General features: G+C 33.3%; 1 long non-coding RNA gene across 1 annotated transcript; it reads right to left on the bottom strand.

Annotated features, from left to right (window-relative positions):
- Window positions 1-303: 303 nt before the first annotated feature.
- Window positions 304-4381, bottom strand: LOC139505993 (uncharacterized). The gene is made up of 2 exons (XR_011659870.1): window positions 4117-4381; window positions 304-2121 (listed from the first exon to the last, which is right to left on the bottom strand). It is a non-coding gene; the product is annotated as an uncharacterized lncRNA (long non-coding RNA).
- Between the last annotated feature and the right edge of the window lie 9820 nt (window positions 4382-14201).

Here is a 14201-nt window from a genome sequence, read left to right as displayed (position 1 = left end):
GTAATAAATAAAACTCTACAGAAATATATTGTCAACGTCATAAACAAGGTGATATACGGTCAGTGACTGTATATCACATATGAATATACGGTCAATGCAATTTGACTGCTCAAATAGCACAGCTGCAGTATATTAGATTTTAATGTATAATAATTTGTTTAGACTGCACCTCAAATTGTTGAGAACAGTCTTAAAATTATCTCAAACACACATTCTTCTTAAGGATGTACTTAAGTGAGGTTTTGGAATTTGTGTCAAATGTTCGGACAATACAATGTAAAATATTTTGCCCCATAACACCCATTTATTTTTTCATATAAGACTTAATAAGCTCATGAAAGGTCATTTACCAAAATTTGAGAAGATTCTTAATTTTCTTTCTTTTGTGTATAGACCTAATAATACCAATGCAAATATTTTGATAAAGTCTGTGTCAGCCTTTTGCCGCCATATTTTAAATCTCAAATATCTCAAAGGAGGTCCATGAACTATCAATATTTTTAGCTTATTTTTATCCTTTATAGATGCTCTACCAGCTTTTAGTATCAATTTTAACTTCTTAATTTATTAATTTTCACCTAACCTCACCTAAGTGATTCCTTAAGTTCTTAATTTTCCCCTTAGATATCTAGTTGCCATACAAATTACCCTTTTAATAATGTAAATTATAATTTTCATTTAGTCATTGGTCCACCAAATTCATTTTGGCACATTTATCATCTGAAGTGGATGAGTGCAAAAAATAATATCACTCTTGAAGACTTGAAATATAAATATAAAAATATCACAAATAAAGGACTAACACCACTGACACCTAATATAGAACATTTATTAAAACTAGAAAGCTAAATTGTTTGAGATCCTGCCAACTATATAATATATAGAATTTAAACAATTAAATATACATGTAATAAAAAAATAATAATGCACTGTAAATTCATCCAATTTTCATGAATGGCAATGTTTTGTGCCCTGAGAAAAAAGGTTATGATTAATGGAATAATATAAAACTTTGAATGATTATTTCTGAATAATTTTAATTTATTTTTGTGTGCGACATATAACATTTAGGTACTTGCAAGTAAACAAATTAGCATTGAGCTTCCTGAAGTCTTTTTAAAGTTGCCTTTAAGTATTCCAAAACACATGATACAGGTCTGTAGATATTTTGAATACAGGATGCAAGTTTCCATTGAAATTTATTCAAACTTGAACCCCAACGCATTCCGCTAAACATGCTTAATGTTCTTGTAAAGTGGGTCTTTTCATTGAATTTATGATCTCAATCATGTCAATTTTATTATCTAAATTAATGACTTAGTCACACTTCAAAACCAATGAAAATTAGTTTCCTACACTTATATTGCGTGAAGTGACATTACAGTATAAAAATAATTGTAAAAAATGTATATAAATATAATCTTCCACCATTAAAAAATACTTCCAAGAGTTGAGCTTTGTTCATATGAATTGAGCTTTGCTTAAAAAAAAGCATGTCTTTTAACGATTGTCAAATTAACATGCATGTAAAGCAAACAAATACATTGTACCTAGGCAATTTTTTTTTACTAAAACTACTGAAATATTGATAAACCTAAAGTGTACTTTTATCAACTCTGTTTAGTTTTGTCTGCTTTTACAGGAGCACCCCAATACACCATTCTTGTATACTTAATTATCAGAATCTCACAAAATACACTCCCAAAAAACCATAATGGTGCATACTCGAGTGTCACTAGTCCCATAAAGTCTCCTTCAAAAGGAGTGTAGTCCCAAGGACATGCATCAAACTTCTTCAGAATAAACCCTGTACTGAACTCCCAGGAGTATGTCCAGATTGTATAAATCACAGCTCTGCCTAATAATGGAACCTTCCTATCGACAAGTCGTAAGTACATCTGTTCTATCATAAGAGTAGAAAATCCATATATAGGTAAAGCCCACACACTAGTGCTACCAGGGAATTTCCAGTTTTGATTTATCACAAATTCCCATGTAGCTGTGAACATGATTTCTGTAACATAACCATGAATGGCATACACGTAAAACCTCCATAACATGGGCAGTGGGATGAAGTCAGACTCTGCCATGGATACTTCTGATATACAACACTTTTATAACCTAAAAACAGAGAAATAATATGTAAAACAATAGGATGTATATAGTATTCCTGTGTAAAATTGAAAACCTTGAACAAATTCTATTCTGAGTATCCTCTTTTTATAGTGTTTTCTGAATATCTAATTATTATGTAAATGAGATTATTGAGATTAATCACTCAAAAGATGATAATTTCTGAGGAATCAGTAGATGACTTTCACATTCATTTTTTTCAGACACTGGCAAGGCCCCCAGTCCTGCCCCCCCCCCCCCCCCCCCCCCCCCCTAAATCCACCTTTGCAGAGTACAAACCAAGTTTGAACCTACAAGTCTACATTATAGATAAATAAAATTAAATGCATTTAAGTTTCAGAATATTATAAACTTAAACAAAAAGTTTGAAAAGCTTCCCTCAAATTATATATATTATATACATTGTATGTGTATACATTTTGTACATGTCATGAAAAATATATCTACATTGTATACAAAATGTATATCTGAACAAAAGGTGATTCAAGCTGTGTACCTAATAAAATGAAACTCTGGAGCCTTTAATTTGATATATATTCTGCAAACTAGAAAAAAAGTCCCCATAAAAAATATGCAGGTATTTTTCTATTTTCTGAAACTTGAAATACTTAGTTAATTTTGTGATGTAAACATGGCCATATAATAGATCACTTTCGAGTTCATCCGTCACCGGGAAAAACTCGTCAATTATACGCGCCTTTATGACGTCATTTACCAGATAGAGGGGGTCGCCTGTATCCCTGCACTATTTATGTTCATCAAGCATCTTAGTGATCGTCATTGTGCAGGATAAACTAGAAATAATGGATGTTCTGTAGGTACTTAATGACAATTCCCTAATGACAGCAATGCTGATTGTCAATTTTGAGAATTCAATTTGCCGAATAATTCGTACAATATAGAATTATAGTTTTCCAACCACTCGCTCAACATTGGAATGGAAGTGACGACGCCCCTAAACGCACAAATGACGTTCACTAAAACCTGAGTTTTTGACGGAAATGCATCGAACTCGAAAGTTGTCTATTTTGTCAAATCCTGATGATTGTGTTTTAATTTACCACGAAATCTACCCCCTCTTACTCTTAGATATTCTAAGGCGGAGGCCATTTTCTTATATGGCCTCCTCACTCGATACAGACTTGAAAAATTCCTAAACCGAACTCTTTCTCTAAGTTAAGACAAACCAATGCATATACATTTGTAAGATAGTTTTAAGGCATAATACCTAGATAAAAAATTTATAATTTTCGAAGTTTAACTGATAGCCGTATTTGCACAGGCACTTGTTTCTATCCATAGGAAGGTCGACTATCCATAATGACAATATAAATATTTATATGGATAGTCGACCTTCATATGGATAGAAACAAGTGCCTGTGGTCTGGCGTACTAAATTATCAGTGTTCTCCCCAGGCCCTTAAAGGACCGCTGGCCCGCGATGTATAATTTTCTACCGTGGTGGTATTGTTCTTGCCGTGATGTATAATTTTTCACCATGGTGCTAAAATCTTCAGTAAAAAAAATCATAAATCAGTAAACCTTTCCCATGTTTCCGTTGGGTATCAAATTTCAAATGAAAATTGACCACTTTTGTTATTGTACTACAGTCACAGGTTTGTCTAGTCCAAATAATTACGTCTGGCAAGGCTTTTTTTCTGGGACATCGTAGGAAGGCATCCCAGAAAGAAAAAAAATAGCCTTGCCAGACGTCATAATTATTTGGACTAAGGTTTGTCTAGACTTCCTCCAAATAATTATGAAGTCTTGGAAGGCTATTTGAATTGTTTTTTTCTGTGATACAGGCTTTGACATCAAATCAGTATTATACATTTTATTACATGTACATGTATAAGTATTTTTTTCACAGAAAAAGTTGCTCCAAACAATAAATTTTCCCCCTTTTTAATAATTTAAAAAATCTCAAGTTTTTCTTTTTATTTTCTACAACAGTAAAATTATCCATTGCCTGAAGGACAGTACCTCATTTAAGGGATATCACTCATTTGATGGGTTGTTCCCAACCTGTCCAACAGTTCAAGACTTTGACGTCTTCTTTTATTTAGCAAGTCGGGGTTTGAACTCATGACATCAGGCTCTGCCGCTTTTTATCTTGAAACATTGGTTATTTTTAGTAGCTTGTTATTTTAAAAAACATATTTTCTACGATGCAATGTTTTACATTACACATTTACATTTTTTGATTTACTTTTTTTATCTGTTAGCATGTGGTTGACAACAGGAAATTGAACACAAATATTAAAAATTTCACATTTGGGATACCATAAGTGTGAATTCCGGGTATTAATACGCGACTTGAATTCTAGAACAGTCGGTAATACTTTATTTACACCCAGTGGCGGATCAGGGGCGGATGCAGGAATTTTCGAAAGGGGGGGTGCTAACCCAGGGCAAAGAGGGGGGGGGGGGGTGCAGGGGGTGCAAAACATATGTCCCGATACAAATGCATTGATCGGCAAAAATAAAGGGGGGTGCGCACCCCCGGAACCCAGTGCGGATCCAGGGGGGGAGGGGGTTCCGGGGGTGCGCACCCCCCCCTTTATTTTTGCCGATCAATGCATTTGTATCGGGACATATGTTTTGCACCCCCCCCCCTTTTGCCCTGGGTTACCTGGGTTAGCACCCCCCCCTTTCGAATATTAGATATAATAGCATAATTTATATAGCATTAGCTCTTATGTTTACACCGACAGAGACATATAATGCATTGTTTTATATTTCTATGAGACTGAACCAAACTTAAAATTATTTCGAAAAAAATCCTTACAAAAAGCAAGGATTTGTATACAAATCCTTGCAAAAAGTATTATTAATTTATAAAAAAAATCATCTTCTTGAAATAATAACAGGGGGGGTAGCAGCCGGTACGGCAGGTACGGCACTCGCCGTACCAATAATGTTCGTTGGTACGGCATGCCGTACCTAAAATTTATATATAAAATATAAAAAAAACAGGGTTTTCAACGGGAATAAAGAAAAAAAAAGATATTACAGAAAAGAAAAAAAAATGATAGAAAAGTCCATGTAGAAGTCATACCAACATACGGTATACATTCATAAGCAAAGTTCGAAAACTCGTATAAGTAGTATATACGATAACGAGTAATTGCCCTGTATTAATCAAAGTACGGAATTGTTTACTTACAAAGATTTTAATTCATCATGCATATGGTCATGAACAGTCATAGTACTATCAATAGCATGTTACTGCCTTCTACAATTGTTCTGGTTTAAACACAAATGGCATGGAAGAATCAAAGTTAGAACTCTCAAATGGAGAAACAAACGTTGTGCAGCAAGCATGGAATTTTGTGCGACTGGCATACAAGATTAAAGTTTAGCAAGCTATAAAACCAGTTTTAATCCAGAATTTTCTCCTTTAGAAAATACCTGTACCAAGTCAGGAATATGAAAGTTGTTATTCATTCGTTTGATGTGTTTGAGCTCTTGACTTTACCATTTGATAACGGTATTTTCGTTTTGAATGTTCCTTGGCGGAGTTCAGTATTTTTGCTATTTTATTTTTTGCAATAAAAATATTGTCAGTAATTACTCTGTATGCATGCACCATAAAGTTTAAGTAATAATGACTAAAATATAAACGAGTTGTCCCCATTTTATTGCGTGCCGATCTATCCGCTACAGAGACAAATAAACGATCTGCACATTGTAAAAATGCACATTCTGCTTCTAGGCACCAAGACGATCGGAATATAATCCAGCTTCAACAACTTCATACAGTAACACACTTTTACTGTTTTATTAATAGTCATGTGTTGGTAATATCTATTTGGCGTGGCTCGGTACTTATACATCCCGCCACCGTGGATATAAATCTAACAGTCACATAGTAGACGTGCCAACCTTTGCATGATCCTAAGACAGAAATTACATAATGATAGACCAGTCCTAGTCGCAGTGATTTTATTTTTATTTTAGTCACTGAAGCCCTAAGTCTGATCTTCGACGGTTTACAAATACGTTTAATGCTATTCCATTATAATATTCCCTGAACTCTCAGCATCTAACTGTTATGTATTTTTCACCCGGTTACCAACCTTTCCCCCTGAAATACCTGGGGGGGGGGGGGGGGGTTTCTTTAAAAAAATACCTTTACTCAAAACATATTATATAAAAAAAAACATGTACATATATATATGTCATATGCATATAATTACAGAAATACATTAATACTAAGGGATTCGAAGCAGTATTTCTTTTCCCGGTTACCAACCTTTCCCCCAGAAATACCTGGGGTTTTTTTCTTTAAAAAAATACCTTTACTCAAAACATATTATATAAAAAAAAACATGTACATATATATGTAACACTCAGAAACGTGTCCTTCCCCCCAAACGTGTCCGATTCCCCCAAACATGTCTAGTTGAAAACTGCGCCAAAGCGTGTCATTTGTATAAACGCCCAAACGTGTCCATTTCTGAACTAACCCCCAAACGTGTCCAATCGCCAAAACGTGTTCATATCAAGCGTTATTTGGTTATTGCTATTTCATTAACGTATACTAATTTTACCATTTCATTAAAAATATACATAAGCACGTAAGTACTTTTTCAAAACGGAAGAATTAAACTGGCTTAAAGTGGGGGCGTCATTTCGGCTATTTCGTTTGTAAATTGTAAGCAAACATGTTGAGTTAAACAGAACAGTTAACGGGTCAAAGTTTCCCTTTCTCTGCGCATTAAAACTTTAATGTTCTCTCTAAGTATGCATGAAATACTGACAACGACTATTCGCAATCAACAGCCTAAAGTTAATTTATTCAGTAGAACTGAAGAAAAACCATTAAAACTTGTATGTTTTCTCTAATTTGCATGAAATACTTGCAACTGGACAATATGCAACCAGCAGTCTAGAGTTTATCTTAACAAAAGAACAGTAAAAACATTAAAACATGTATGTTAAAATGTAAAAAACAAAAACAAACAAAAAAAACAGATAGCCTATGTTCATTCTAAATAGAACTGCAAAAACATTAAAACTTGTATGTTCTCTCTAAATATGCATGACATACTTCCAACTGGACAATACGCGATCATCAGTTTAAAGTTCAGTTTAAAGTTAATGTGTACAGTACAACTGTAAAAACATTAAAACTTGCAAAACTATTGTGCGCTCTAATTATGCATAAAGTACTTGCAACTGGACAATACGTAATCAACATTCTAAAGTTTATTTATACACTACAAAATAAATTTGCATTTAAAACCGGCGTTGATCACATAACAGTAATATTCATAAAAAAAAAGAATCTATAAAACTTATGCATGAAATATTTGGCACTGGACGTTATGTTTCTTATCGTGTGTCTTTAGTGATGGTGGAAACCTTAAATTTATTAAAAACCCGGATAACAAGTTTATAATTTGATGGGCTTTTGAAATACACACAAACTATTGACAAAAGTAAAAAAAAATACTGTTAAAACCCCGCCATGCAATATTCGGGTAAATATAAAAGGCATCATCGGAGTTTATAAGTACAAAATAATTAACAAAGTTAACGATTAATTCAACACCAGAACTATGTGAATGTTCGCTCTAAACGAATATGAAATACTTGCAACTGGACAATAAACAACTGCAGTCAAGTTACTTAATAATAACAGATTAATTTTGCAATTATTATAATCATTAAAAACCTACATCGAACTAACTTAATCTGATAAATGACATCTTCATCACCTGTGTCTCCCATCATAGAATTGCCGTAAACGTTATGAGCGATTCTAATATGACGTGCTTCTTTCGCTTTGTAAACAACACCGTGATAAAATTCTCGATATATCTATACTTAGCGCAGACTCCAAGATGTACACAAATGGCTGTTTAAATATGCCTCCCACGTAAATCCACATGTATCGTAACCTATGTGTAAACGGTTGTGGATTTCGCTGTGTTAACAATTACAATTGAATAAAACCCTACAGAACATTTATTCTGATTCTGATGCATAACAAAAAGAATTTACACATTAGAGACGGAAAAATGGACAAAAACAAAACAATTTAAAATTCCGCGAAATTCCAGTAGTGATTTTTGCGCATTAACGTCATTTCAAAACATGACGTCATACGAATGAAAACGTCAAAGCTGAAGGTTTTTCGATTGCGTTTACCTTCTAAACTCGGATACAATTGCATTAAAATAAAGTATTGAGGTAGGTGTTGCTTGTTTTCTGTTCTATTGCAATATTCGCACATTTAATGATTTCAGCAAGTCAACATGGCGGCTCCTTGGTTACAACATGTCAACAGTGAATTTGACGGTAGCTTACGATAAAAAATGCTAACGCTCAGGATAAAATTCGAATATCACGGCCCAGGCCATGTGTAAATTTCCAACAAATCTATGGCTTCCATGAATTATTTCTTAATTCTAATATGACGTGCTTCTTTCGCTTTGTAAACAACACCGTGATAAAATTCTCGATATATCTATACTTAGCGCAGACTCCAAGCTAAAGTCGGATACAATTGCATTAAAATAAAGTATTGAGGTAGGTGTTGTTAGTTTTCTGTTCTATTGCAGTATTCGCACATTTACTGATTTCAGCAAGTCAACATGGCGGCTCCTTGGTTACAACATGTCAACGGTAACTTACGATAAAAAATGCAAATCTAAAATTGCAAATGTTGGGTTTACTGAGAAGTAAAAAAAGTAATCACATTTTTTCTAGCGGTTAGTTAAGAAATCATTCATGCAGGTTTATTAGATTTGTTTTACATTTATCGAACAGTGGGTAAAATAGAACAGCCACACACACGGTATACCCATCATCGCTTCAGTTTTTTAATGATCGTATTTGTCCTATTAGAATCGAAATAATTCATGGAAGCCATAGATTTTATTTAAGAGATACATGTAAAAGCGCTAAAAGACGTGTAACGTTTTGGCGTTAAATATTGGACACGTTTTGGCGAATAACAATTATCGGACACGTTTGGGGGTTATGAAATCGGACACGTTTGGGAAATATTGTACATTTCGGACACGTTTAGGGAGAAAAGACACGTTTGGGAGAATCGGACACGTTTGTGGGGAAGGACACGTTTGGGAGTGTTACATATATATGTCATATGCATATAATTACAGAAATACATTAATACTAAGGGATTCGAATCAGTATTTCCGTTAACCCTTTGAGCGCCGAGACGTTGTTTTTTCACATGGTTACGTTGCCATACATATTTCAATGACGATACTAAAATGATACGTAACGTATAAATGCAACACATTACCGTACAAGCACATGCACGTTTCCTCGTTAATCGATTAATTGGACATCTCATACATTTGGGGAAATTTCCCATATCTCTGGTGACCTTTGAATTAACTTGAGCACACGTAGCAAACTATGCGTAGATTCTATGTTCAGGGATTTTTGCTTAATTTTCGGGCTAAAATTCGAAGTTATTTTTATTCTTTTCTAGAATACTATTAAAAAAACCGGACAATATGGAAATGAATGAAGATTCTTATAGCATAAATATTATTAACAGTGAAAATATATTGAAGAAAATATAGCTCAATTAGAGGGTGGTAAAGGGTTATTTTCGTGTAACGTGTTTTGCCATTTTTATTTCACGTGCAGACGTGAAAAAGGTTCATTATTCACCGTGTTTTGTGAAATCGGTAAAAAAATCAACGTGCAAGAATTTTTAATTGTTCGTTCATCGTGAAATGGCAACTTTATTTCGCCTCCTTCTTTCAGTTACCCCCTCTCTTTACGCCCCTCTATGATTAGATTTGATATCATCAATGATTAAAAAAAAACGAGCAGTGTTCTCAGTTTCTTCATACTTAGCGCGGGTCTGGTTTTTTTTCTAAAGCACCATCGATGAAGAGTTCGACTTAACACTTTGCAGATCTTTTCATATCACCACAATATTAGGGATACAAGTAAATAGCATTGTAATAATTCAACCATCATAAGTCTCAACTAATTGAGTAAAAAATAGTTAAGCGGAAAATATTTCATAAATATACAACAATACTGATCTTTTTTTTCCCGATAACGTATAATCTGAAATAAGTTTGCTTTAACTTAACAATTGTGTGACTTATCTTTCATTTTGATTTGCCTATTTGGTTTTGAGGAATGTCACGTATTTTCTGACTAGACCAGTACATGTAGTAGTGAACATTTAGCATTTATTTTGCTTCTTTTTTTTTATAAATATATCCTAAACTGATTTTTTTTGGTATTCAAGTCAATCAATATTTTACATGTCAACGGCATGCAAATTTTCATAATTTCACTAAATATTTTTTTTTTTATTCAACACTTGATGTCTCAATTTAATGTATTAATATCTGTGGTTCACTAGACCTTTTAATGGTGTAAGCTGATTTTTACAGATACTATTTCTATAAAGTGTTATGAACTTAATATCAGTAAAAAACACAATTATAGGTCCTATGCTGCATGTGCTAAATACATGTCCGACTTAACCTCAGTCATTACACGGGGTCTGTCGATAAAAATATTTTATGTTTCTTGTTGCGATCTTTGACACCGATAATCTGATGTAGATCCCTTTTTCATAGGTATTTCGTTAACATCGACATAGCCCCAAATGCTTGAACTATTTTCTTTCATAGATTCCTACATTATGATGTATGTCTATTTTTGTTTAAACTAGTACATGTACACGGTAAGGTTGAAGTTTGAAATAAAAGAGGTAAATGTTGGTACCAATAGTTTACTCCAATCATAGTTACGGACGACGTACTTTCCTTTTGACTGTGATTGATTCTATAAGTTTTGAATTTGATTTGAAACATGCACAAATATAATCACAAGCTCAATTTTAAAAAAAGATCCAGACTCGGTGAAAATGAGACTTTACACATATAGAGGTCAAATTACAGTCTGAAAAGAAGATAGTCGGACATATGCATTATACGATATTTCAAACACTAAAAGCAAAAGTATAAATTGGCTGTGAATAAAATTATTCGAGACTACCAGTATTTGCTATATCATTCATTTCCTAAATCAAAATATAGCATTCTGATATCAAAGAACGCAATCGCTTGGACATTTAAAAAACCCACTCAAATACTATCGAAAACAACGACTGGGACAATAAAACAACTCTCAGGCATGAGTGGAAAACATCGCCGATGACTGACACAGATAAATTGCCCCGGGTTATAATGTTGTCATTCATATCCCATCCAGTTAGATAGAAGATAATACGCAATTTTAGACGACCCTTTATTTTCCAGTATTAAACCAAACGGAAAATTAAAAAAACACTGGTCTTAGAATCACAAGAGATGCCTCATAATATGTTTTTATATTTTTAACTCTTTTCCATAGCTCTATTTGATTATATCTTGATCTTTTTATGTTATAGTCATACGAAGTAGCTAGATTGGAGTCTTGTTTAATCTTTCCTAGTAACGAAAAAAAAACGGATTCAAAATGATGACAATAGTGTAATAATATTAATGAATCAGATGGACTGATGTACATGCTAACTTCTGTATATACACAAGTTCGTATATCAATTGCGTGTGTTGGGTTTGAATTGTCAGTACTATAGTATAAGCTTGTATGTAATTTTTATAGAATCATGCACTGCCGTCCGTGTTTATATATTGTTTATTCTTTAGCTGTTGTTGAACAATTATGTTTGTTAAAATAAATAATTCAGAATTTTCTTTTGGCACCAGTATTATTTTTGAAAGAGTCCGTTATGATATCTGAAAGTTATGATATCTGTATGTATGGTTTGCAAATGAGACACATATAGCCACCACAGTCATCAGAACAAGGCTATAAACTACGGATCGTCGGCGTACTGCCTTCGACAATAGTTATGTATATATGATCTCCCCCAGTTCTTGGCTGGGTTGATGTTGCTCAGTCTTTAGTATTCTTTGCTGTCTGAGTACCTTTTTAAACTTGTCTTTTGGTCAGTTTTAGTGTTTTGCCATGGCATTGCTAGTTTGTGTTCGACTTGTGAGTTTGACTATTTTTGGTATCTTTTACCTCTCCTTTTGTATGCACGATTGCAAATATAATTCAATGTGAAACATTTAAAACGAGATAATCACGACATGCATGTTTAAGTATTGCAGGATCGAAAAAAAACATGAAAAGAAAGTGTATGTAATACGACAACTTTGCCAAAGGCTTCTTCATACCTTTGGAATAACTCAGTAAATTTTTGTAGTCGTGAATTCCCTCCTCCAATCTAGAACTGTCGGGTACCAATTTAACATTAGGATAAATAGCGAAAAGCTTTTAAAAAGAGCTTGACTTGTCAAAATTGGACCAAGCACAAAAAGAAATAAAAACCAGCACAGTAACAAAGGACAACACTAAATCCAAAAATACTCAGTAAGTGATGGGTAAATAAAAACACGACCTTAACTAAAAGTTGAATATGTATTCTAACATATTGAATTGACAACAAAGTGAGACGGATGTACAGTACACATAAGGTGGAGTATGCAGATTGTATGCCGTATTTAAGTATTAGAATGATCAATAAAAAAAATCTGGGTTTGATTTGGTTTTCGCAGAAATTATCTTATTAGACCGGCATTTTCAAAATTATTCCTTATAAGTTATAACTTGAATTGATTGTTTTAATACTAGTGAAGTAAACCTATGTTTAAGCCAACCCAAAATGGGTAAATTTCTCAAGAAATATGATGGGTAAAAGAGTGCATTCAAAAAGAGATATTCCCGGATTCTACCGACTATAGTTGCCGAGCTAACCTTCTTAATTTGAACAAACAGTTTTATTTAATATATTTACAAACAGCAAACTGTGTTACCAATTATCGAATGATTTTCGATCTGTAACACTTCACATTGTAAAAATCGGTAAAAAATAAATGGTTTTACTGCAAAACGTTTCCAGTAATTTCAAGTACCTGCCACTTTTATACGCACAAACGTCACACACAGCACCAGTTTTGATGACGTCATTCAGATAAACGTTACAATTTAAAAATAAAGTAACAACTGTATTTTTTTTATGTCAACCATGTGAACTAATTTCATTCAGTTAATTCAATAAATAAAGGCGTACAAAGTTTATAATTGGAGTATAGATTATGTAAAAATTTGCACATTATTACAGAAAAAATAGTTTTCAACACCAAAATTCAATATGTATTTGAGACTTTTATTTTTATTCTTGAAACACAGAACAAAGTCGTATTATTTTCTTTAAACCTAATATGGTTTCGGAAGTCAAATGAAGTTTTTTTATGTATGTTTTTAATGCTTTGTGGTTTCTACTAAAAAAAGCGACAAAAATGTATTAATATATTAATCGGTCTCCCTGTAAAAAAAAGGCAAATAACTGCATATAATTTTTTTTTCTTCTGATCTTTCCTATATGATATGTACCGGGGTGGTGTGTGTCCAGGACTCTGTCAAGACTGTCTCACCCAATTACGATCCTAACCATGAAAATTTATACTATATATATATTCCAAATTGCTTTGAATCTATTAAAAATTGTTGAACTTGTACACAAGTAAATTTTCCTCTTATTAAAATTGAGAATGGAAATGGGGAATGTGTCAAAGAGACAACAACCCAAACATAGAAAAAAGCAACAGCAGAAGGTCACCAATAGGTCTTTCAATGTAGCGAGAAATTCCCGTACCCGGAGTCGTCCTTCGGCTGGCCCCTAAACAAATATATACTAGTTCAGTGATAATGAACGCCATACTAATTTCCAAATTGTACACAAGAAACTAAAATTAAAATAATACAAGACTAACAAAGGCCAGAGGCTCCTGACTTGGGACAGGCGCAAAAATGCTGCGGGGTTAAACATGTTTGTGAGATATCGCTTAAATAATCAGGGGTCTTATTAATTGTGAAACATTTCATGTTTTTTACGTCTTTCTGATAGTAACTCCCATCCTGTTTCGTTGTATAATTTGTTTATGGACGATAACTTAGTACCGCCAGTAACTATCAATGCCGCTTCAAATTGCATATTTTCTAGTTTCACAATGAAAATAGATTTTTTCGCAGTGTTATAGATTCGT

The sequence above is a fragment of the Mytilus edulis genome, unplaced genomic scaffold (assembly GCF_963676685.1).
Source record: "Mytilus edulis unplaced genomic scaffold, xbMytEdul2.2 SCAFFOLD_2371, whole genome shotgun sequence".
Lineage (NCBI taxonomy): Eukaryota > Metazoa > Mollusca > Bivalvia > Mytilida > Mytilidae > Mytilus > Mytilus edulis.
Note: the sequence above shows the minus strand (reverse complement) of the source record. Positions and strands in the feature narration are given on the sequence as shown.